The sequence below is a fragment of the Procambarus clarkii genome, chromosome 43 (assembly GCF_040958095.1).
Source record: "Procambarus clarkii isolate CNS0578487 chromosome 43, FALCON_Pclarkii_2.0, whole genome shotgun sequence".
NCBI classification, from domain to species: Eukaryota; Metazoa; Arthropoda; class Malacostraca; order Decapoda; family Cambaridae; genus Procambarus; species Procambarus clarkii.
This window is the reverse complement of record NC_091192.1, coordinates 18992339-19018308: the sequence shown is the minus strand read 5'-3', so window position 1 is coordinate 19018308 and position 25970 is coordinate 18992339. Positions and strand designations below refer to the sequence as shown.

The 25970-nt window shown below is 42.3% G+C and overlaps 1 protein-coding gene across 1 annotated transcript in view; it reads left to right on the top strand.

Annotated features, from left to right (window-relative positions):
* LOC138350006 (ferredoxin-dependent glutamate synthase 1-like) overlaps window positions 1-25970 on the top strand; it is a 109526-nt gene that overhangs the window by 36410 nt on the left and 47146 nt on the right. The gene's annotated exons all lie outside the window — the stretch shown is intronic.

Below are 25970 nucleotides of genomic sequence, written 5' to 3'. Positions count from 1 at the left end.
GTAAGGAGGCTCCCAATATCTCGTTCTCCTTTGAACGCCTTCCAACTTTTGGTAACATCGTCATTTTCTTTATGTATCCAAGAGATTGGCAACCTTTGTGACCGTTTATTTTATTAAACACTTGTAGCTTTTGAAAATACCACAGCACAATTAGGCTACAGGATAATAGAGCAAACTAGCATTGGTGACGACGTAAGAAATCCCCTTTCCAGCAGTTATGGGTCCCCATCCAACTGTACAGTGTCCACCTGTCCTCGGGGGGGGGGGGGGGGGGGGTTCTACCCTGGTGGTAACCATGTTAAAACCTGCCCCCCCCCCCCCGCCCGCCTGATAATTCCTTCCTTCTTAGATATGGTTAGATTATTCAGTACTCAACCACAGGATGTGATTAATGGCCGGCTGCAAAGACCTAGTGCATTTCTAACCAGATATTACATATACAAATACTTGTATACGCACAAACATGTACACCTACATATATGGAAAATTATAACCCACTAATTTGAAACACGAGGAAACGTAGACTATATATTTCGATCCCAACCCGGAGTACTCTTGGGCAGCTTAAGTTGTCCCCGGGCTGGGGGGTCCAGGGGTCTCCCCGGGTTGGGGGTCCTGGGGGGTCCCCCCGGGCTGGGGGTCCTGGGGGGGGTCCCCCCGGGCTGGGGGTCCAGGGGGTCCCCCGGGCTGGGGGTCCAGGGGGTCCCCCGGGCTGGGGGTCCAGGGGGTCCCCCGGGCTGGGGGTCCAGGGGGTCCCCCCGGGCTGGGGGTCCAGGGGGTCCCCCGGGCTGGGGGTCCAGGGGGTCCCCCCGGGCTGGGGGTCCTGGGGGTCCCCCGGGCTGGGGGGTCCAGGGGGGGGTCCCCCCGGGCTGGGGGTCCAGGGGGTCCCCCGGGCTGGGGGTCCAGGGGGTCCCCCCCGGGCTGTGGGTCCAGGGGGTCCCCCCCCGGGCTGGGGGTCCAGGGGGTCCCCCCGGGCTGGGGGTCCAGGGGGTCCCCCGGGCTGGGGGGTCCAGGGGTCCCGGGCTGGGGTCTTGATACAGTCTACCTTTCCTCGTGTTTTCAAAACATTAGGTTATTATTTGTATTGATTATTGCACTTCATTCTCACCTACTTGTATACACACTCCTGCTGGTAGTGGGAAATGTTAGAGGCACATAATGGACTCGGGAACAAGACCCAAACATTTAGTTAAGTTTCGGCTTTGATGAGATAATTGCATAGTTTAAGATGTCCATTAATAGTGAGGACATCTTGGCAGACTAACGACACCGTCACAGGGCACAACCAGTTCTTCTCTCAGAAGGAAGACAACGTGTGAAGGATCTGGCAACAGTGTGAGACAACTCGGTGCTCACTGAGCATAACACTGCAACGTTGCAGCAGTCACGGCCACAATTCATCAAACATTTACACTTCTACTTGCGAAACCTGTACATCTTTTCTCAATCACGGCTGCTTTGTTTATGCTGATTAAGCGGTTTATGAGCTTCCAAGCACTACGAGGTCAGTTATAAAAAGCTTGGGTTGTGAAGTGAACAGTTTAATAAGTGTGAAGAAAGTGGCCAAGATAGTGTTTCACCACACATGCGCGTGGTGACACACCACCATAATCTGGGCCATCTACAGTGTACAGGAAGTGTTGGGTGATCTTATCTCAAGATCACCAAACACTTCCTGTACACTGTAGTCGGCAGATTAGAGAGTTAACACCTAACATATACATGGACAACTCGGGTTCCCAAATGAGCACAGCAAAATAAACCTGTTGAAGGATATAGTTGAAATAAGTTTATTGAGGTAAAATACACACAAAGGGATGAGGTAGCTCAAGCTATTCTCACCCCATAGGATATAGTTAGGATAAGGTTATATTGATGCACTTGAAGCGTCGAGGTGCCGTAGGTGACACTCCCAGAACATTATGAACATCACAGGGCCACAACTTGACAACCCCCCCCCCCTCCCGTAGTGTAAGAACTATAACCAGAGCACAAGTGGAGCACAAGTGGAGCACAAGTGGAGGTGTTCCAAAAGACAGTTGGACAAGTTCCTGCATGAAGTGCCGGATCAACCAGGTTGTCATGGGAGTGTGTGGACCTGCGGGCCGCCTTCAGCAATAACCAATAACTTGCTTGAGGCGGGTAAAGTTCTCAAAAGACAAGCCTCCCCCTCCCTCCCCCCCCCCAAAAAAAGGGCTTTAGCAAAAAAAAAAAAAACTCACACCCTTGCCTTGAGGTGTTACTGTGAGGGGCTTCCGGGGCTTAGCGTCCCCGCGGCCCGGTCCTCGACCAGGCCTCCTGGGTGCTGAGCTGATCAACCAGGCTGTTGGACGCGGCTGCTCGCAGCCTGACGTACGAGTCACAGCCTGGTTGACGAGGTATCCTTTGGAGGGGTTTATCCAGTTCTCTCTTGAACACTGTGAGGGATCGGCCAGTTATATCCCTTATGATAGTCCCTACGGGGCCTCGTAGCCTGGTGGATAGCGCGCAGGACTCGTAATTCTGTGGCGCGGGTTCGATTCCCGCACGAGGCAGAAACAAATGGGCAAAGTTTCTTTCACACGGAATGCCCCTGTTACCTAGCAGTAAATAGGTACCTGGGAGTTAGTCAGCTGTCACGGGCTGCTTCCTGGGGGTGGAGGCCTGGTCGAGGACCGGGCCGCGGGGACACTAAAGCCCCGAAATCATCTCAAGATAACCTCAAGATATGTGTAGTGGAAGAGTGTTGAACAGTCTCGGGCCTCTGATGTTGATAGTTCTCTCTCAGAGTACCTGTTGCACCTCTGCTCTTCAACAGGGGTATTCTGCACATCCTGCCATGCCTTCTGGTCTCATGTGATGTTATTTCTGTGTGCAGGTTTGGGACCAGCCCCTCTACTATTTTCCACGTATAGATTATTATGTATCTCTCCCGCCTGCGCTCAAGAGAATACAGATTTAGGCTCTTTAGTTGGTCCCAATAGGTTAGGTGTTTTACTGAGTGGATTCTAGCAGTAAAGGATCTCTGCACGCTCTCCAGGTCAGCAATTTCTCCAGCTTTAAAAGGTGCTGTCATTGTGCAGCAGTACTCCACTCTAGAGAGCACTAGCGTCTTGAAGAGTATCATCATCGGTATAGCATCTCTAGTGTGAAAGGTTCTTGTTATCGAACCTGTCATTTTTCTTGCAGTTGTGACGGCTACTTTATTGTGTTCTTTAAAGGTAAGGTCTTCCGACATGAGTACACCCAGATCCTTTACATTGCCTTTTCGTTCTATGTTATGATTTGCCTGAGTTTTGTACGTGGTTTGTTTTTATATTTTAATTATTTCCATAGCGTATGAGCTGGAACTTCGTTAAACACCATATTATTTTCTGTAGCCCATAGAAAGACCTGATCTACATCTGACTGGAGGTTTGCCGTGTCCTCTGTTGCCTACTCTCATGAAAATCCTAGTGTCATCTGCAAAGGATGATACAGTGCTATAGGTTGTGTTCTGGTCTATGTCCGATATGAGGATGAGAAAAAGTACTGGAGCAAGCACAGTACCCTGGGGGACTGAGCTCTTCACGGTTGATGGGCTGGATTTTATTTTGTTGACTATTACACATTGGGTTCTGTTGGTCAGGAAATTGTAGATCCATCTGCCTATTTTTCCGGTAATTCCTTTTGAAAGCATTTTATGTGCAATAACACCATGGTCACATTTGTCGAAGGCTTTTGCGAAATCTGTGTAAATTACATCAGCGTTTTGTTTGTCTTCCATGGCATCTAGTGGTCTTAGTGGTCCAGCAACTGCGACAGGCAAGAGCGCCCTGTTCTGAAACCATGTTGTCCAGGGTTATGGAGATGCTGTGATTCCATGTATTTTGTGATCTTACTTCTTAGCGCGCACTCAAAGATTTTTACGATGTGTGATGTTAGTGCTATCGGTCTGTAATTTTTTGCCTCTGCGTTATTTCCTCCTTTATGAAGTGGTGCTATCTCTGCTGTTTTTAGTATATCAGGGATAACGCCAGTATCTAGGCTTTGTCTCCACAGAATGTGAAAGGCCTGCAATAGTTTTTTTTTTTTTTTTTTTTTTTTACAGTTCTTGATGAATATGGAGTTCCAAGAATCCGGGCCTGGTGCAGAGTGCATAGGCATACTGTTTATGGCTTCTTCAAAATCCAGTGGGAATAGGGCGACGTCTGATATGATTTGATGTTGATATCATATCAATGAAAAATTCATTTGGGTTATCAATCTTTAGTGCGTTTAATGGCTCGCTGAAAACAGCGTCGTACTGCTTCCTCAGTAACTCGCTCATTTCTTTGTTGTCATCGGTGAAAGTTCCATCTCCATTTCGCAGGGGCCCGATACTGGATGTAGTTTCTGATCTTTTTTGCATAGGAGAAGAAATATTTCGGATTTCTCTCTTTCACTGATGGCCTTTTGCTCTTTTTGCCTCTCCTGGGTTTTGTATGATTCTTGTAGCTTGAGTTCAATTGTTTCTATTTCTCTACCTAACCATCTTCGCCGTTCTTGAGATTGGTTTTCTTCGCCTATAGAGGGAACGACGTTTCCGTTCCAATCTGCATCTCTTCCTCTTTTTTCTTAGGGGTATGCGGTTTGAACATATTTCTAGTGCTACTGAGCTTATTTTTTCTAGGCACTGGTTCAGGTTTGTATTTTCTAGCTGTTCTTCCCAGCTTATTTCTGTGAAGTCCTGGTTTATTTGCTCCCAGTTTATCTGTTTATTATTGAAGTTGAATTTGCTGAAATCTCCTCCACCGGGAATCTGGACTGGTTTTGAAGGTCCATTCCCCATGGTTGTCAGAACTTCAATTAAGTTGTGATCTGAGTAACAGGTATTTGTAATCATTATGTTCCCGATCAATTCATCATTATTAGTGAAAATGAGGTCCAGTGTGTTCTCCTTCCTAGTTGGTTCTACTATTTGCTGGTTTAAGGCAAACCTGTCGCACACCCGTAGCAGGTCATTTGCATGTGCCTGTTCATTTAGGCTACTTCCTGGTATTCTTTCTGATATTACTGTATTAGCCAGGTGCTTCCATTTCAGGTGCCGTAGGTTGAAGTCCCCAAGCAGGATGATGTTCGGAGCAGGATTTGTGAGGTTTTCCAAGCAGTGCTCATTTTCATTAGTTGGTCTTTAAACTGCTGAGGGTTTGCCTCCGGTGACTTATATACAAGGACAACAACTACATTTAGGATCTCTATTTTGATCATCAGCACTTCCACCTTATCATTTGTGGTGTTTAGCAGCTCGGCTCCACTGACGGGTATACAAGAATAACAAGTATAAAGCACTTGTTTACCCTAATGCGTCTTTATTCACATGAAGTATTGTGAGTGGTAAGGAGGAGAGAGTACACCTGGGGGGGAGGGGGAAGGGGGGGTGAAGGGCCAGGGGGGGGGGGGGGAGGCACATGTTTCCTGGTGACCGGAGTTATCATTAAGAGCGCAGTTGTTGTTTCGTATAAACTGGGCACCTTCACAGGCTCCACAGATAAGTTATCAGCGCTCCGGTGAGTATTGTGCTGCTGCTGCTGCCTTATCTGCGGGTGAAGGGGGGAGGCATGTGTGAGGGTTGGTGGGTGATGTGCCTCCCTGTGGAAACGGGGGGGGGGGGGGGGCTTGTGTGCGTGACATTGGGGGGGGGGGGAAGGAGGCTTGTGTGCGTGACATTGGGGGGGGGGGGGGGGGAAGGAGGCTTGTGTGCGTGACATTGGGGGGGGGGGATGTGTTCCCGCAGTAGGAGAGGCGAGTTCTTACATCCGGGCGGGGGGGGGGGGGGGGTATTCATGTTGGGGTGATGGAAGTGGTTGAGGATGATGTTGGGGGGAGAGTACGCAGTCGGGTATGGTGGGGGTGGATGACGGCGGGGGGGGGGGGGTGATAACACGAGGACGTTATATAACTGACACAATATCGAAAGGTAAACATTTGCATCGAACGTGCATCCTTGAACTGTCTTGGGACACGTGTGCCTGGGGAAGTCCATGGATGAGTGTTCGATCCCATCGCATGGCCTCAATATTTTCTGCATGTTCTTGTGGTTTAGGAAGGTTCAGACATCTCTTGTAAGGCTTTCACTATATATAATTGGTCCATCAGCTCTCATCTGTCTCCCTTAGTCCAGTCACCCCAGTTTCTCTCACCTAAATTCACTCACCACCCCTTCATCTACTGACCCCCCCTTCATCTACTGACCCTCCCCCTTCATCTACTGACCCCGCCCCTTCATCTGACCCCCCTTCATCTACTGACCCCCCCTTCATCTACTGACCCCGCCCCTTCATCTACTGACCCCGCCCCTTCATCTACTGACCCCGCCCCTTCATCTACTGACCCGCCCCTTCATCTACTGACCCGCCCCTTCATCTACTGACCCGCCCCTTCATCCACTGACCCCCCCCCTTCATCTACTGACCCCCCCTTCATCCACTGACCCCCCCTTCATCCACTGACCCGCCCCTTCATCTACTGACCCCCCTTCATCTACTGACCCGCCCCTTCATCTACTGACCCGCCCCTTCATCCACTGACCCGCCCCTTCATCTACTGACCCGCCCCTTCATCTACTGACCCGCCCCTTCATCTACTGACCCGCCCCTTCATCCACTGACCCCCCCCTTCATCCACTGACCCCCCCTTCATCCACTGACCCCCCCCTTCATCTACTGACCCCCCCCTTCATCTACTGACCCCCCCTTCATCTACTGACCCCCCCTTCATCTACTGACCCGCCCCTTCATCCACTGACCCGCCCCTTCATCTACTGACCCGCCCCTTCATCTACTGACCCCCCCTTCATCTACTGACCCCCCCTTCATCTACTGACCCCCCCTTCATCTACTGACCCGCCCCTTCATCTACTGACCCGCCCCTTCATCCACTGACCCCCCCCTTCATCCACTGACCCCCCCCTTCATCTACTGACCCCCCTTCATCTACTGACCCCCCCTTCATCTACTGACCCCCCCTTCATCTACTGACCCCCCCTTCATCTACTGACCCCCCCTTCATCTACTGACCCCCCCTTCATCTACTGACCCCCCTTCATCTACTGACCCCCCTTCATCTACTGACCCCCCTTCATCTACTGACCCCCCCTTCATCTACTGACCTCCCCCTTCATCTACTGACCTCCCCCTTCATCCACTGACCCTCCCCCCCCCCTTCATCCGTTGACCCCTCCCCCCCCCCCCCCCCCCCCGCAACAACGCAGGGTGGTCATGTCAGTGTGGCCGACGGAGTGAAGGTCGCCCATGGCCCCCCCCCCCCCCCCAGACTGGATTACCTTGTTCAGCCCTGACCAAGAACCCAAACATGGCGGCGGGGCAATGACTAGAGCGGTTGTGGTCTGGGGCCACTCGTACCTCGGGACCACCAGCTGTTGTGCACGTGATAGTGTTGTTGCCTCTACCACCAGTTGTGCACGTGATCCTAGCAGCCGTGTGCACTTGCTGCATGTGTGTGTGCGCTTGGTGCATGTGTGTGTGTGTGCTTGCTGCATGTGTGTGTGTGCACTTAGGTGTCTTGGCGGGGGACTCTAGCCACGGCTCTTGGGTTCCACCTCTCGTCTCGTAATTGACTCGTGTATAGGTTACAGAGCCTATTGGGCTCTGTTGTAGTTGTGGTATTCTCTCTCCACCCCATCCCAATAGCTGTGTCGTAGCATTTAAAGCTGTGTTTGGAGTCTGGCTCCACCACTTGGCTTCTTAGAGCATTCCAGTTGTTCACGACTAACACTAAAAAGATTGTTTCTAATGTCTCTGTGGCTCATTTGGGTACTTCGTTTCCATGTCTCAGTTCTTGTACTACCCGGCGAAATGGTCGGTTCATATCTGCTGTGTCTATTCCCTTAAGTATTTTGTATGTCGTAATCCTGCGTACTGTTTCTTGTAGTGTCGTGAGGTTTAACACCTGTAGTCTTCATAGTTCATACCCCACAACTCTGGGACTTGTTGGTATACCTCTGAACTTTCTCGAGGTTGGTCTCGTAGTTATGTGTTTTTTGCCTCTGTGAAAAACCTGTTGACAGTGGCTTCCTGCGTTGACATTCCGGGAAAGTCGCGATGGGTAAATTCTTGGTAAGTGCAACATTGTGCAACTCTTTGGGAATTGTTGCTCTGAGGTTAAGATATAAGTGGTAACGTAATCTTCTAGTGAATGAGTGCAGCTGTTCTCTACGGTGTCCTGTTATTGTTACACCCGTCCTCCTCTCAAGTCCATTACATCAAGCGGTCGACCCCACACACGCATTCAGAAATTTTTACATGCTGTTCATTCAAAACGAGAATTTTCTCAAATATAAATTAATATTATAATAGCATTGTGCATATATAGGCATAGGATAGGTGGTTAGGTTCTGTTGATTATTTGTAGCACGTGGGTGAAGCATTTACAGCGTTGTGGTTCGAACAAAATTCGTCAGCAAAGGACTTGTTCCGAAAGTGTTCGAACGAAATCAGTTGAGAGTCGTGTGTAAACAGTTTTTCATTCATAAAGAGTGAGTTCGGCGGGTGAATGGAATCACTTTTCAGTCCGTCCTCCAAAGACCCAAAAGTGATTACATGCACCCGACAACCCCCAGTTGTTTATGAATGAAAAACTGTTTACACACGACTCACAACTGTTGACGTTCGAACACTTCCGGAACAAGTGCTTCACTGACGAATTGTTCGAACCACAACGTTGTAAATGCTTCACTCATTTATTACAAATATAAATAATCGCCAACAGAACCTAAACACCTAACATAACCTATGCCTATATGTGCACATATGCTATTATAATAATTTATATTTCAGAAAATTCTCGTTTTGAACGAACGGCATGTAAAAATTTCTGAATGCGTCTGTGGGGTCGACCGCTGGATGGAATGGACTTAAGTCGAGGACGGGTTGTATTGTTGGCTTGTTTTCTACGGTGAACAAGAAGATAGAAGTGAACTTGCTGGCGTGAGTACCATAGAAGATATTCAGGGAAGATACCTTGAGAGAGTAGAAGAACTCCCAGAACCCCAGGGAGCCGGTCGGCCGAGCGGACAGCACACTGGACTTGTGATCCTGTGGACCCGGGTTCGATCCCGGGCGCCGGCGAGAAACAATGGGCAGAGTTTCACCCTATGCCCCTGTTACCTAGCAGTAAAATAGGTACCTGGGTGCTAGTCAGCTGTCACGGGCTGCTTCCTGGGGGTGGAGGCCTGGTCGAGGACCGGGCCGCGGGGACACTGAAAATCCCCGAAATCATCTCAAGATAACCTCAAGATAACCCCATCAAGCAGGTATCACCAGGTTAGAAGATGGCAGACGTTCATGTGTAGTGTCCTGTGTGGAAGTGATGTGTTATGTAGTGTACAGTAGTAGGGTGGAAGACGCACAGGTACCTTTTTTTTTTGGGGAGAGGACCCCTGTGAGGTGTAAGACGCACAGGTACCTTTTTTTTTCAGGCCCGAGGACCCCTGTGAGGTGTAAGACTCACAGGTACCTTTTTTGTTTTTCTGGAAATTCGTGTCTGGGAGTGAGGGTTTTCAGGTAAATTTTTGTCAGTCACAGATTTTAGAAGTAAGGATTTCTTATGATGAAAATAATTTCCGAGACTTAGAAGTTTGTTAAGGGCTTATGGGAGAAAATCAAATATCGTTTGTATCGCTTTATGGTTTCCAGGAGAACTCTACAGACATATTTTACATGTTTTCAACTTACAAAAATCGTCTATGTAAGCCTTAGTTATTCATGTAAATTTAGAAAGTTATCTGTGTAAGTCAGGGTTTTCAGGGGCTCGTACCTCACACCCCCCTCCCTCCCCCTTACCTCGCAATCTCTCGCGTCACCTTTATTTACCTTACGCCCAGCCAGCCAGACGCTGCATACAGGTTACCTCTTATCTTATCCATAATAATATCTGGACCGTCCCCCCCTCTCTCTCTCTCTCTCCTCCTATTTCCTTACAGCTATTTTCAGAGTTTCAAATAATCATAGAAGTTTATTTATATGTTTATGACCGAATTTGTAAAAGGACCATTTTCAGAGAATATTGTCTTAGATGTTTTGTTAAGGAATACAGACAACTTATCCATAACATTTAGTTTTATATCCATTTACGGCTATTTCATCTGTAAAGACCAAAATTGAACAGAGCCCAGTTTAAGCTCATATTTCATCAGAGTCCAGTTTATACCGAAAATTCACCAGAGTCTACTTTGAGAGCAAATTTCATCAGTGTCCTGTAATCTGTGAAAACTTGACCGAGTCCATTTTATACCCAATTTTCGGCAGAGTCCAGTTTATGCTCAAATTCACCAGAGTCTACTTTGAGAGCAAAATTAGTCAGAGACAGTTTTAAGCTCATATTTCATCAGAGTCCAATTATCAACAGAAATTCGCCAGAGTCTACTTTGAGAGCAAAATTCGTCAGAGACAGTTTTAAGCTCATATTTCATCAGAGTCCAATTATCAACAGAAATTCGCCAGAGTCTACTTTGAGAGCAAAATTCGTCAGAGACAGTTTTAAGCTCAAATTTCATCAGAGTCCAGTTTATACCGAAAATTCGCCAGAGTCTACTTTGTGCCAAAATATTCAGAGTCCAGTTCATGATCGAAATTAATCAGAGTCCAATTAAAGACCCAAATTTGACAGAGACCACATTTTCGCTACTAGCAGTCCAATCCCCCTGAAATTTTAAACAGTCATATTTCAGACGTAGTAAATAAGATCAAGTCAGTTACTGAGCTCCAGCTCTCGTCCCCACCTTAGTTCTCTTTCGTATCTTTGTAAATAACCCATCAATTTCCCTGAAATTTTTACCCTCTGTATTTCAGACATAGTAAATATGAAGTAAACAATTATAAAACTCTAGCTCTTGTCCTCTGTCCAAGCTCACTTTTGTAAATTCATTACTCTCAGTCCAAATCACCCAACTACATTTTCAGACATAGTAAATAAAAACCAGTTCAGTTATCAAGTTTCAACTCTTGTGCCCCAGCTTAGTTCATTTGTGCAAGTTCTTTATTTTCCAACTAAATCACCTGAGATTTAAGATCACCTTATTTTCTAACGTAGTAAAATTAATCTGGACATTAGCAAAGCTCCATTTCCTCAGCCTTAGATCATCAGACATAAATATATTCGATCAAGTCCCTCTCCAGCCTATCTGTTTATCTGAGTAATTACTTTACCCTTCTCATCCCCAACCTATCAATCCCCAACGTATCAAAACCTTCAATAATCATACTGTATTTGCATATTTTCTCTATATTCAGCTGTGTTCTTCACATTTTGTCCATGTTTTCTGTGTTCACTCCATGTTCTTCAAATGTTCACAGTCCCATTCAGTTCATATTTTCACAAGTATCTCCATTTTTTCTGTAATCTTTCTCTTAGTCTCATTACTTTCTCTACAAATTCTAGTCATATTTTCTATGTTTTCATGTTCATCACATGTTCTCTTTACAACTTTTATACTCAATATTCATGCTAACTTCCATATTTTTGTGTTCTTTGTCAATATTCATGTTCCTCTACAAGTTCATGTTCCTCACAAGATCACTTCGTTTTTCACCTTCACTTACATGTTTTCTACATTCTTTGTCATATTCTCCATGTTCTTCACAAGTCCATTGTTCATTCTTTGTATTCCCTATTCTCCTTATCATGTTTTCATGTTCTCTGTAAGTTCATATTCCCAGCATGTTCACTGTATTCATCAACTTTTCTTACATGTGTTCTTTGCCATGTTCCCCATATGTTCTCTGGGTTTTTCCCCTTACATGTTATCTAACGTTCCTTAACTAAAAAAATCTTTCACCAATCAACTAAAAACATAGTCACTTTCGTAATTTCTCAACTAAACTTATTATCCAGTCAACTAAAAATAGTCAGAAATAGCCTCGTTCAACACTGTTCTTAACTAAAACAACCTTTCTCTTAGCTAAAAATTGTCAAAGGAAACTTTTTCAACACTTTCGTAACTAAAATTATATGTCGCTAAGTAAGAAAAATTGTCAAAGGAATCTTTCCAGCACTGTTCTTAACTAAACTTATTCCCCAGTCATCAGAAATAACCGTGTTCTTCATGTTTCATTGTCATTTCATAACTAAAATTATCCATCAATCAACAGAAAAAGCCATGTTCATCATGTTTTGTCTTTTTGCTTAACAAAAATTATGTTTTGTCAAGTAAGAAAAAATAACCAAAGATATCTTTCATCGCTGTTCTTAACTGACATTATACTTTGGGGAGCACAAAAAATAGTCTCCCTCGTCATGTTTTCTCTTTTTCCATAACTAAAAGTATTCATCAGTCAACTAAAAAATAGTTACTTCATTATGTTTCCTTGTCATTTCTTAACTGAAATATCACTTCTCTCATCTGAAATAGTCATGTGTTGCCTCTTTCCAACACTGTTCTTAACTAAAGTAGCCTTTCACTTCGCTAAAATAGTCATATTCGTCATTGTTCCTAACTAAAATTATATGTCGTTAAGTAAGAAATATAGTCAAAGACTCTCTTCGAGACATCAAAGACATCCTTTAAGACTTCAATGGGACTCGTCGAGATATCAAAAGACACTCTCAAACACTCAAAAATTTACTTGCATCCTCAAAGTTAATCTCAGAGGCATAAAAGTTATTCTCGGAGCTATCAAATTAATCTCTAAAACAACAAAAGTTAATCTCTGTCATCAAAGTTGATCTGCAAGATATCTTCGAGACATCAAAGTTACTTTTCATTACATCAAAGACGCATTCAAATACTACCCATGTTCTCAGAAGTCATTCTCAAAGTCATCAAAGTTATTCAAAGAGCTAACAAAAGTTATTCTCAGAGTCACTCTCGTTCTTCAGAGAAACTTTCCAAAACATCTTTGTTCATCAAAGTTATTCTCAGAGTTAACAAAGGTAATCTCTAACTCACTCTCGTTCATCAAAGTTGTTTCAAAGACATCAAAGTTAATCTCAGAGTTATCCAAAGATATTCTCATGTCCACAAAAGTTATTCACAGAGTCGTCAAAGTTAATCCAAGACATCATTTTTCATCAAAGATATTCTCTCTAAACCATCAATGTTCTTCTCTAAGACATAAAAGTTATTCTCAGAGTCACCTTCGTTCTTCAGAGAAACTTTCCAAAACATCTTCGTTCATAAAAGTTATTCTCAGAGACATCTAAAGTTAATCTTAGAGTTATCAAATGTAATCTTTAACTCACTTTTGGTCATTAAAGTTAATTTCTATGTTATAAAAGTTTGTCTCAGAGACATGTAAAGTTAATCTTAGAGTTAACAAAGGTAATTTCTAACTCTCGGTCGTCAAAGTTGTTTCAAAGACATCAAAGTTATTCTCAGAGTTATCCAAAGATATTCTCATGTCCACAAAAGTTATTCTGAGCTATCAAAGTTAATCTCAGACATCTTCATTCATAAAGTTATTCTCAGTCATGAAATGTTATTCTCTAAGTAACTTTCCCTTCATCAAAGATATTCTCTAAGTCCTGAAAGTTATTCTCTAAGACAGCAAAGTTATTCTCTGAGCTAACAAAATACTACTCATGTTCTCAAAGACATTCTCAAAGTCATCAAAGTTATTCTGTAACTCACTTTTGTTCATTAAAGTTAATTTCTATGTTATAAAAGTTATTCTCAGAGCTAACAAAATACTACTCATGTTCTCAGAAGTCATTCTCAAACTCATCAAAGTTATTCTCAGAGTCATCAAAAGTTGTTCTCTAAAACATCAATGTTGCTATCTAAGACATCAAAGATGTTCTCTAAATCATAAAAGTTAATCTTAACTCACCTTCGTTCATTAGAGAAACTTTCCAATCCATATTCGTTCTCCAAAAGTTGTTCTCTAAGACACCTTCATTCATCAAAGAAACTCTCCTTCTTCCATCATGTTATTCTTTAAGACATCTTCAGTCATAAAATTTTATCTCCAAAATGTAACTAGTTCAGCTTTTCATACCAAGCCTGCACTTGTTAAAATATATTTTCGCAGTCACTTTACCCTAAAACTGTTCTCTGAACTATCCTAACTTAACTTACCTTACCTTACCTATCTTACCTAACTTTACCTATCTTACCTAACTTAACCTGCATAACCTAACTTTACCTAACCTAACTTACCTTACCTTACCTATCTTACCTAACTTTACCTATCTTACCTAACTTAACCTGCATAACCTAACTTTACCTATCCTAACCTAACTTACCTTACCTATCTTACCTAACTTTACCTATCTTACCTAACTTAACCTGCATAACCTAACTTTACCTATCCTAACCTAACTTACCTTACCTTACCTATCTTACCTAACTTTACCTATCTTACCTAACTTACCTTACCTTACCTATCTTAACCTGCTTAACCTATCTTACCTAACTTAACCTGCATAACCTAACTTTACCTATCCTAACATAACTTTCCTTACCATACCTAACTCAACCTGCTTAACCTAACTTACCTAACTTACCTAACTTACATAACTTACATAACTTAACCTAACTTACATAACTTAACCTGCTTAACCTAACTTACATAACTTAACCTAACTTACCTAACTTAACCTAACTTACCTTACCTTACCTAACTTATATAACTTGTCTTACCTATCCTAACCTAACTTGGCTTACCTAACTTAATCTTACATTCCCAAACTGTTGTATCCTAACTTATCTAGTCCAACCAGACATGCTCTAACATACATAAGTATTCCTTCTTGTCTTTTGTGTTTCGTCAATCAGTGTCTCATATTCATTTACTCATGTCATTAGTTAATTTCTCAAATGGTCACTTATGCATTTCAAGTGCTATTTGTTAGAGATTTGATATTTAAGCATTTCAAAGAATTTTTGTTATATATGGGCATTTACTCATTTCAAGGGTTAATTTCTCAAATGGACGTTTTTTGCATTTCAAGTGTTATTTGTTTAAGATTGGGTGTTTAACCATTTCAAAGGTTTTTGTTATATATGGGAACTTACTCGTTTCAAGGGCCAATTTCTCAAATGGCCATTTTTGCAGATCAAGGGTTATTTGTTAAAGTTCATCAAGTTGCCCATAAGTTGTATTTATTATGTTTGTTATCATTTATTCTTATTCCCCAACCCCTTAACCTAACCTCTTGTAATCTTAGTGTATTTGGTAGGTTCTATCATATGTTCTTATTCCCCAACCCCTTAACCTAACCTCTTGTAATCTTAGTGTATTTGGTAGGTTCTATCATATGTTCTTATTCCCCAACTCCTTAACCTAACCTCTTGTAATCTTAGTGTATTTGGTAGGTTCTATCATATGTTCTTATTCCCCAACCCTTTAACCTAACCTTTCAGATGTAGTTTATTGTGTTTTTGACGTATTTGTTGTATATATTATCCTTTAACCTAACCTTTCAGATGTAGTTTTGCTTCTCCTTTGTATATTTTTTACCCAAACCCACCATCCCACTTATCCTTCTTTCCTTCTTTTACTTTGTTTTCACATATAAGTTCATTCTTTATCATAGTAATAATAAAAATTACAATAGTAAAGAATCAGATCTACTAAGACTTGAAATTGAGAAACAAGAGCTCAAGGGAGTGAGAGCATGAAAGAAGAGCAAGGAGTAAGAGGGAGGGGGCGGAAGAGAATGGGACCAAAGAAGAGAGAATGAGAGAGAGTGTGGGCATGGGAGCACTAAGACTTGAATTTGAGAAAAAAGAAAACTAAGTGAATGAGAGTGAGGGTGTGAGAATGGGAGCAATAAGACTTGAATTTGAGAAACAAGAGAGCATTTGAGCAAATGAGGGAGAGAGAGGGGGAGGAAGAGAGAGAATAAGGGAGAGAGATAGAAAAGGAGGGTTAGAAGGAGTAGGAGAATTAAAGTAAAAGAAGGAAAGAAGGATAAGTGGGATGGTGGGTTTGGGTAAAAAATATACAAAGGAGAAGCAAAACTACATCTGAAAGGTTAGGTTAAAGGATAATATATACAACAAATACGTCAAAAACACAATAAACTACATCTGAAAGGTTAGGTTAAAGGGTTGGGGAATAAGAACATATGATAGAACCTACCAAATACACTAAGATTACAAGAGGTTAGGTTAAGGGGTTGGGGAATAAGAACATATGATAGAACCTACCAAATACACTAAGATTACAAGAGGTTAGGTTAAGGGGTTGGGGAATAAGAACATATGATAGAACCTACCAAATACACTAAGATTACAAGAGGTTAGGTTAAGGGGTTGGGGAATAAGAATAAATGATAACAAACATAATAAATACAACTTATGGGCAACTTGATGAACTTTAACAAATAACCCTTGATCTGCAAAAATGGCCATTTGAGAAATTGGCCCTTGAAACGAGTAAGTTCCCATATATAACAAAAACCTTTGAAATGGTTAAACACCCAATCTTAAACAAATAACACTTGAAATGCAAAAACGTCCATTTGAGAAATTAACCCTTGAAATGAGTAAATGCCCATATATAACAAAAATTCTTTGAAATGCTTAAATATCAAATCTCTAACAAATAGCACTTGAAATGCATAAGTGACCATTTGAGAAATTAACTAATGAAATGAGTAAATGAATATGAGACACTGATTGACGAAACACAAAAGACAAGAAGGAATACTTATGTATGTTAGAGCATGTCTGGTTGGACTAGATAAGTTAGGATACAACAGTTTGGGAATGTAAGATTAAGTTAGGTAAGCCAAGTTAGGTTAGGATAGGTAAGACAAGTTATATAAGTTAGGTAAGGTAAGGTAAGTTAGGTTAAGTTAGGTAAGTTAGGTTAAGTTATGTAAGTTAGGTTAAGCAGGTTAAGTTATGTAAGTTAGGTTAAGTTATGTAAGTTAGGTAAGTTAGGTTAAGCAGGTTGAGTTAGGTAAGGTAAGGAAAGTTATGTTAGGATAGGTAAAGTTAGGTTATGCAGGTTAAGTTAGGTAAGATAGGTTAAGCAGGTTAAGATAGGTAAGGTAAGGTAAGTTAGGTAAGATAGGTAAAGTTAGGTAAGATAGGTAAGGTAAGGTAAGTTAGGTTAGGATAGGTAAAGTTAGGTTATGCAGGTTAAGTTAGGTAAGATAGGTAAAGTTAGGTAAGATAGGTAAGGTAAGGTAAGTTAGGTTAGGATAGGTAAAGTTAGGTTATGCAGGTTAATTTAGGTAAGATAGGTAAAGTTAGGTAAGATAGGTAAGGTAAGGTAAGTTAGGTTAGGTAAAGTTAGGTTATGCAGGTTAAGTTAGGTAAGATAGGTAAAGTTAGGTAAGATAGGTAAGGTAAGGTAAGTTAAGTTAGGATAGTTCAGAGAACAGTTTTAGGGTAAAGTGACTGCGAAAATATATTTTAACAAGTGCAGGCTTGGTATGAAAAGCTGAACTAGTTACATTTTGGAGATAAAATTTTATGACTGAAGATGTCTTAAAGAATAACATGATGGAAGAAGGAGAGTTTCTTTGATGAATGAAGGTGTCTTAGAGAACAACTTTTGGAGAACGAATATGGATTGGAAAGTTTCTCTAATGAACGAAGGTGAGTTAAGATTAACTTTTATGATTTAGAGAACATCTTTGATGTCTTAGATAGCAACATTGATGTTTTAGAGAACAACTTTTGATGACTCTGAGAATAACTTTGATGAGTTTGAGAATGACTTCTGAGAACATGAGTAGTATTTTGTTAGCTCTGAGAATAACTTTTATAACATAGAAATTAACTTTAATGAACAAAAGTGAGTTACAGAATAACTTTGATGACTTTGAGAATGTCTTTGAGAACATGAGTAGTATTTTGTTAGCTCAGAGAATAACTTTGCTGTCTTAGAGAATAACTTTCAGGACTTAGAGAATATCTTTGATGAAGGGAAAGTTACTTAGAGAATAACATTTCATGACTGAGAATAACTTTATGAATGAAGATGTCTGAGATTAACTTTGATAGCTCAGAATAACTTTTGTGGACATGAGAATATCTTTGGATAACTCTGAGAATAACTTTGATGTCTTTGAAACAACTTTGACGACCGAGAGTTAGAGATTACCTTTGTTAACTCTAAGATTAACTTTACATGTCTCTGAGACAAACTTTTATAACATAGAAATTAACTTTAATGACCAAAAGTGAGTTAAAGATTACATTTGATAACTCTAAGATTAACTTTAGATGTCTCTGAGAATAACTTTTATGAACGAAGATGTTTTGGAAAGTTTCTCTGAAGAACGAAGGTGACTCTGAGAATAACTTTTATGTCTTAGAGAAGAACATTGATGGTTTAGAGAGAATATCTTTGATGAAAAATGATGTCTTGGATTAACTTTGACGACTCTGTGAATAACTTTTGTGGACATGAGAATATCTTTGGATAACTCTGAGATTAACTTTGATGTCTTTGAAACAACTTTGATGAACGAGAGTGAGTTAGAGATTACCTTTGTTAACTCTGAGAATAACTTTGATGAACAAAGATGTTTTGGAAAGTTTCTCTGAAGAACGAGAGTGACTCTGAGAATAACTTTTGTTAGCTCTTTGAATAACTTTGATGACTTTGAGAATGACTTCTGAGAACATGGGTAGTATTTGAATGCGTCTTTGATGTAATGAAAAGTAACTTTGATGTCTCGAAGATATCTTGCAGATCAACTTTGATGACAGAGATTAACTTTTGTTGTTTTAGAGATTAATTTGATAGCTCCGAGAATAACTTTTATGCCTCTGAGATTAACTTTGAGGATGCAAGTAAATTTTTGAGTGTTTGAGAGTGTCTTTTGATATCTCGACGAGTCCCATTGAAGTCTTAAAGGATGTCTTTGATGTCTCGAAGAGAGTCTTTGACTATATTTCTTACTTAACGACATATAATTTTAGTTAGGAACAATGACGAATATGACTATTTTAGCGAAGTGAAAGGCTACTTTAGTTAAGAACAGTGTTGGAAAGAGGCTACACATGACTATTTCAGATGAGAGAAGTGATATTTCAGTTAAGAAATGACAAGGAAACATGATGAAGTAACTATTTTTTAGTTGACTGATGAATACTTTTAGTTATGGAAAAAGAGAAAACATGACGAGGGAGACTATTTTTTGTGCTCCCCAAAGTATAATGTCAGTTAAGAACAGCGATGAAAGATATCTTTGGTTATTTTTTCTTACTTGACAAAACATAATTTTTGTTAAGCAAAAAGACAAAACATGATGAACATGGCTTTTTCTGTTGATTGATGGATAATTTTAGTTATGAAATGACAATGAAACATGAAGAACACGGTTATTTCTGATGACTGGGGAATAAGTTTAGTTAAGAACAGTGCTGGAAAGATTCCTTTGACAATTTTTCTTACTTAGCGACATATAATTTTAGTTACGAAAGTGTTGAAAAAGTTTCCTTTGACAATTTTTAGCTAAGAGAAAGGTTGTTTTAGTTAAGAACAGTGTTGAACGAGGCTATTTCTGACTATTTTTAGTTGACTGGATAATAAGTTTAGTTGAGAAATTACGAAAGTGACTATGTTTTTAGTTGATTGGTGAAAGATTTTTTTAGTTAAGGAACGTTAGATAACATGTAAGGGGAAAAACCCAGAGAACATATGGGGAACATGGCAAAGAACACATGTAAGAAAAGTTGATGAATACAGTGAACATGCTGGGAATATGAACTTACAGAGAACATGAAAACATGATAAGGAGAATAGGGAATACAAAGAATGAACAATGGACTTGTGAAGAACATGGAGAATATGACAAAGAATGTAGAAAACATGTAAGTGAAGGTGAAAAACGAAGTGATCTTGTGAGGAACATGAACTTGTAGAGGAACATGAATATTGACAAAGAACACAAAAATATGGAAGTTAGCATGAATATTGAGTATAAAAGTTGTAAAGAGAACATGTGATGAACATGAAAACATAGAAAATATGACTAGAATTTGTAGAGAAAGTAATGAGACTAAGAGAAAGATTACAGAAAAAATGGAGATACTTGTGAAAATATGAACTGAATGGGACTGTGAACATTTGAAGAACATGGAGTGAACACAGAAAACATGGACAAAATGTGAAGAACACAGCTGAATATAGAGAAAATATGCAAATACAGTATGATTATTGAAGGTTTTGATACGTTGGGGATTGATAGGTTGGGGATGAGAAGGGTAAAGTAATTACTCAGATAAACAGATAGGCTGGAGAGGGACTTGATCGAATATATTTATGTCTGATGATCTAAGGCTGAGGAAATGGAGCTTTGCTAATGTCCAGATTAATTTTACTACGTTAGAAAATAAGGTGATCTTAAATCTCAGGTGATTTAGTTGGAAAATAAAGAACTTGCACAAATGAACTAAGCTGGGGCACAAGAGTTGAAACTTGATAACTGAACTGGTTTTTATTTACTATGTCTGAAAATGTAGTTGGGTGATTTGGACTGAGAGTAATGAATTTACAAAAGTGAGCTTGGACAGAGGACAAGAGCTAGAGTTTTATAATTGTTTACTTCATATTTACTATGTCTGAAATACAGAGGGTAAAAATTTCAGGGAAATTGATGGGTTATTTACAAAGATACGAAAGAGAACTAAGGTGGGGACGAGAGCTGGAGCTCAGTAACTGACTTGATCTTATTTACTACGTCTGAAATATGACTGTTTAAAATTTCAGGGGGATTGGACTGCTAGTAGCGAAAATGTGGTCTCTGTCAAATTTGGGTCTTTAATTGGACTCTGATTAATTTCGATCATGAACTGGACTCTGAATATTTTGGCACAAAGTAGACACGCGAATTTTCGGTATAAACTGGACTCTGATGAAATTTGAGCTTAAAACTGTCTCTGACGAATTTTGCTCTCAAAGTAGACTCTGGCGAATTTCTGTTGATAATTGGACTCTGATGAAATATGAGCTTAAAACTGTCTCTGACTAATTTTGCTCTCAAAGTAGACTCTGGTGAATTTGAGCATAAACTGGACTCTGCCGAAAATTGGGTATAAAATGGACTCGGTCAAGTTTTCACAGATTACAGGACACTGATGAAATTTGCTCTCAAAGTAGACTCTGGCGAATTTTCGGTATAAACTGGACTCTGATGAAATATGAGCTTAAACTGGGCTCTGTTCAATTTTGGTCTTTACAGATGAAATAGCCGTAAATGGATATAAAACTAAATGTTATGGATAAGTTGTCTGTATTCCTTAACAAAACATCTAAGACAATATTCTCTGAAAATGGTCCTTTTACAAATTCGGTCATAAACATATAAATAAACTTCTATGATTATTTGAAACTCTGAAAATAGCTGTAAGGAAATAGGAGGAGAGAGAGAGAGAGAGGGACGGTCCAGATATTATTATGGATAAGATAAGAGGTAACCTGTATGCAGCGTCTGGCTGGCTGGGCGTAAGGTAAATAAAGGTGACGCGAGAGATTGCGAGGTAAGGGGGAGGGAGGGGGGTGTGAGGTACGAGCCCCTGAAAACCCTGACTTACACAGATAACTTTCTAAATTTACATGAATAACTAAGGCTTACATAGACGATTTTTGTAAGTTGAAAACATGTAAAATATGTCTGTAGAGTTCTCCTGGAAACCATAAAGCGATACAAACGATATTTGATTTTCTCCCATAAGCCCTTAACAAACTTCTAAGTCTCGGAAATTATTTTCATCATAAGAAATCCTTACTTCTAAAATCTGTGACTGACAAAAATTTACCTGAAAACCCTCACTCCCAGACACGAATTTCCAGAAAAACAAAAAAGGTACCTGTGAGTCTTACACCTCACAGGGGTCCTCGGGTCTGAAAAAAAAGGTACCTGTGCGTCTTACACCTCACAGGGGTCCTCTCCCCCCAAAAAAAAGGTACCTGTGCGTCTTCCACCCTACTACTGTGTACATATGTAATAAATGTACATAGTTAAGGACACATGGTGATGGGTTTTGTTCAGCGTTTACCCCCTATTGCTGTTGGATTATTACTGCCAGTTGTTAACAAACCTATACTATAAGGCACTACTATACTATGAGGCACTATAAGGCCCCATATATGGTTTGGTATGACAACATCCCGGCTACTGGCTGAGTGGGGCCGTAACAGTCCTCAATCCTCCCCCCCCCCCCTCTCCCTTAATGTCGGTCGTAAATCTCCCTCCCCGCTCCTAATTTCGGTCGAAAATCTCCCCCTCCTAATGTCGGTCGTCGATCCTATACCCCCCCTGATCTCTTCCCTATTTTCTCTTGCTCGCGATCTGGCTTCCCCCTTCTTTCGACCTCCCCCCCCCCTCTCCTTGCCCCCCCTCCCTGTTTCCCCCCCCCAGCACTCGACCCCTCCGTGCCTGGTGTGGACCCCCAGCAGTGGTTGGTGGGGTGACCCAGGGGGGGACAGTGTCAGTGGTGGGGTGACCCAGGGGGGGACAGTGTCAGTGGTGGGGTGACCCAGGGGGGGACAGTGTCAGTGGTGGGGTGACCCAGGGGGGGACAGTGTCAGTGGTGGGGTGACCCAGGGGGGGACAGTGTCAGTGGTGGGGTGACCCAGGGGGGGACAGTGTCAGTGGTGGGGTGACCCAGGGGGGGACAGTGTCAGTGGTGGGGTGACCCAGGGGGGGACAGTGTCAGTGGTGGGGTGACCCAGGGGGGGACAGTGTCAGTGGTGGGGTGACCCAGGGGGGGACAGTGTCAGTGGTGGGGTGACCCAGGAGGGGACAGTGTCAGTGGTGGGGTGACCCAGGGGGGGACAGTGTCAGTGGTGGGGTGACCCAGGGGGGGACAGTGTCAGTGGTGGGGTGACCCAGGGGGGGACAGTGTCAGTGGTGGGGTGACCCAGGGGGGGACAGTGTCAGTGGTGGGGTGACCCAGGGGGGGACAGTGTCAGTGGTGGGGTGACCCAGGGGGGGGACAGTGTCAGTGGTGGGGTGACCCAGGGGGGGGGACAGTGTCAGTGGTGGGGTGACCTAGGGGGGGGACAGTGTCAGTGGTGGGGGTGACCCAGGGGGGGGACAGTGGTGGGGTGACCCAGGGGGGGACAGTGTCAGTGGTGGGGTGACCCAGGGGGGGACAGTGTCAGTGGTGGGGTGACCCAGGGGGGGACAGTGTCAGTGGTGGGGTGACCCAGGGGGGACAGTGTCAGTGGTGGGGTGACCCAGGGGGGGACAGTGTCAGTGGTGGGGTGACCCAGGGGGGGACAGTGTCAGTGGTGGGGTGACCCAGGGGGGGGACAGTGGTGGGGGTGACCCAGGGGGGGGGGACAGTGGTGGGGGTGGCCGTGAATGTTGGCCACCACGGTGAGGGGCGGTGCAACCTCTCACAGGTGGGGGGGGGTGCTCGGGGGGGGGGTTAAGGTATTGATCTTCCGCCTCTCTTCCCTCCTCCTCTCCCTCCCCCTCTCCCTCCCCCATCTCTTTACACCCCATCTTACCTGGATCTTACCTAGAGAGGGTTTTGGGAGTTTGTTCTACTCCCCAAGCCCGACCCGGGACTAGGTTCGACTTGGGAAAGTTTGGTCCACTAGGCTGTTGCTTGGAGCGGCCCGCAGACCCACATACCCACTACAGCCTGGTTGGTCCGGCACTTCTTGAAGATTTTTTTTTTGTTTTAAGACTTCCACTTATTTCCGGCAATATTTCTTAATTGTTGTGAGGATATTAAACAGCCGTGGACCTCTGATGTTTATACAGTGTTCTCTGATTGTGCCTATGGCACCTCTGTTCTTCACTGGTTCTATTCTGCATTTCCTGCCATATCTTTCGCTCAGTATGTTGTTATTCTACTGTGCAAATTTGTAATTGAACCTCGATGTAAGCCTAACATGTACTGAGTGTATAGACTAGATGGTTGTCCGCAGATACAGTGTATTATATAAGTCTCCCCCCCCCTCACCAGGCTTTATTAAATCCACCAAGTCTTAAACTCCTTACTAACGACCAAGGTAACGACTACCTTAATGCTCGTTATACAAATCCTTCAGCAAACTAAATCAGTTTCAGCACGGTGAAAACTATCATTCTCGAGGTCTTTGAAACTCTCTATTAGTAATTCAACTCGAGCTGTGATTGAATTTAATACTAAACAAGGGTTAGTTGCGCTAGTTACAGTACCGACGTTAACCAATTAGCACAGCTTGTGTGTGCTAATTGTTAATTCCCGGAAATTAAATTCAGGAATATAAATAGTTTGTAATCCGTTTTTTTTTGTTTGCAACAAAGCTTAAATGAAATGCATCCAATTTAAATTTAAAGTTGTATACAATTAGGGGTTACGTACTGAGGCTAGTGCTACTATGTTTAGGGTTTCTACCATGTTATTCTACTATGGTAGAAACATGTTCTACCACGTTTGTTTAGGGTTTCTACCATGTTATTCTACTATGGTAGAAACATGTTCTACTACGTTTGTTTAGGGTTTCATAGTTGCTAATCCTCTAATTTTATTCACGGTGAATAAAATCTATATGTCTGCTGTATCTGTAAAACTTCTGTATCTACACCTATTACAGCGACGGTCCGCACTGTAACACAGTAAACAGTGCGGACCGTCGACCGTCTCTTAAAAAAAATGGATGAGAAAGTCAAAATATTAGGCCTATGTGATTTATAAGGCTATACTGATAGTTGTGTGGTTCATGGGGGCGATGGTTCATGGGGGAGATGGTTCATGGGGGCGATGGTTCATGGGGGCGATGGTTCATGGGGGCGATGGTTCATGGGGGCGATGGTTCATGGGGGCGATGGTTCATGGGGGCGATGGTTCATGGGGGCGATGGTTCATGGGGGAGATGGTTCATGGGGGCGATGGTTCATGGGGGCGATGGTTCATGGGGGCGATGGTTCATGGGGGCGATGGTTCATGGGGGCGATGGTTCATGGGGGCGATGGTTCATGGGGGCGATGGTTCATGGGGGCGATGGTTCATGGGGGCGATGGTTCATGGGGGCGATGGTTCATGGGGGCGATGGTTCATGGGTCAGCTTTGTGGAGAGTTGTCAAAGGTGCGGGGGGGGGGAAGGGGGGGGTTAACTTAGCGTTACGCAGTGTTGACAAAAATTAACTTAACGTATTCAGTATTGCCACATTAATTTAACGGTTTTCAATATTGCCACAAATTAACTTAAAAATTAACAAATTCAATATTGGCATGACTGTCAGGCTGACACACGCTCTCCTGCACATCCTGGAGAAGATTACATAGCCAGTGTTTCCTTAATAGTTGTTAAAACAATGTTAGATCTTAAAGCTGCAAGTTTAACGCTTCGTGCAATATGGAGCAGAGTTTTCTAAAAACTTTTGGTAATTTAATTATTTTAGCTTTTTTTTCTTTTTTTTTTTACTGTTTTTGTTTTTATATTTACCTGGAAAAATGGAGATTGGTAGTTGTGTACTCGCCTATTTGTGCCTGCAGGATCGAGCATTGACTCTTGGATCCCGCCTTGCTAGCCATCGGTTGTTTATAACAGTGACTCCTGTCCTATTTCCCTATCATATCTTGTTTTAAAATTATGAAGAGAGTTTGCTTCCACAACCTGCTCCTTAAGTTCATTCCATTTTCCACTACTCTCACGCTATAAGAAAACTTCCTAACATCTTTGTGACTGAGTTTCCAGCTTCCTCCCATGTCCCCTCGTTCTGTTGGAACATTTCGTCCATTTCCATTCTCTCAATCCTCCTAAGTATTTTATACATTATCATATTTCCCTGCTCCCTCTTTTTTTTTCTACCGTAGTAAGGTTCAGTTCCTTCAGTCGCTCTTCGTATCTCATCCTTCGCAACGCTGGGACGAGCCTCGTCGCAAATTTTTTAACCTTTTCCAGTTTCATAATGTGTTTCTTCAGGGGAGAGGGGCTCTTATGATGGGGCTGCATACTCTAAGACTGGTCTCACGTACGCAGTGTAAAGCATTATGAATGCCTGCTTACTAAGGTTTCTGAATGACGTTCTAGTGATTCTAGACATACAAGTGCTTATTGCTATTTTTTAAGAACTAGTTAAAAGTAAGAACTAAATCCTGGTTA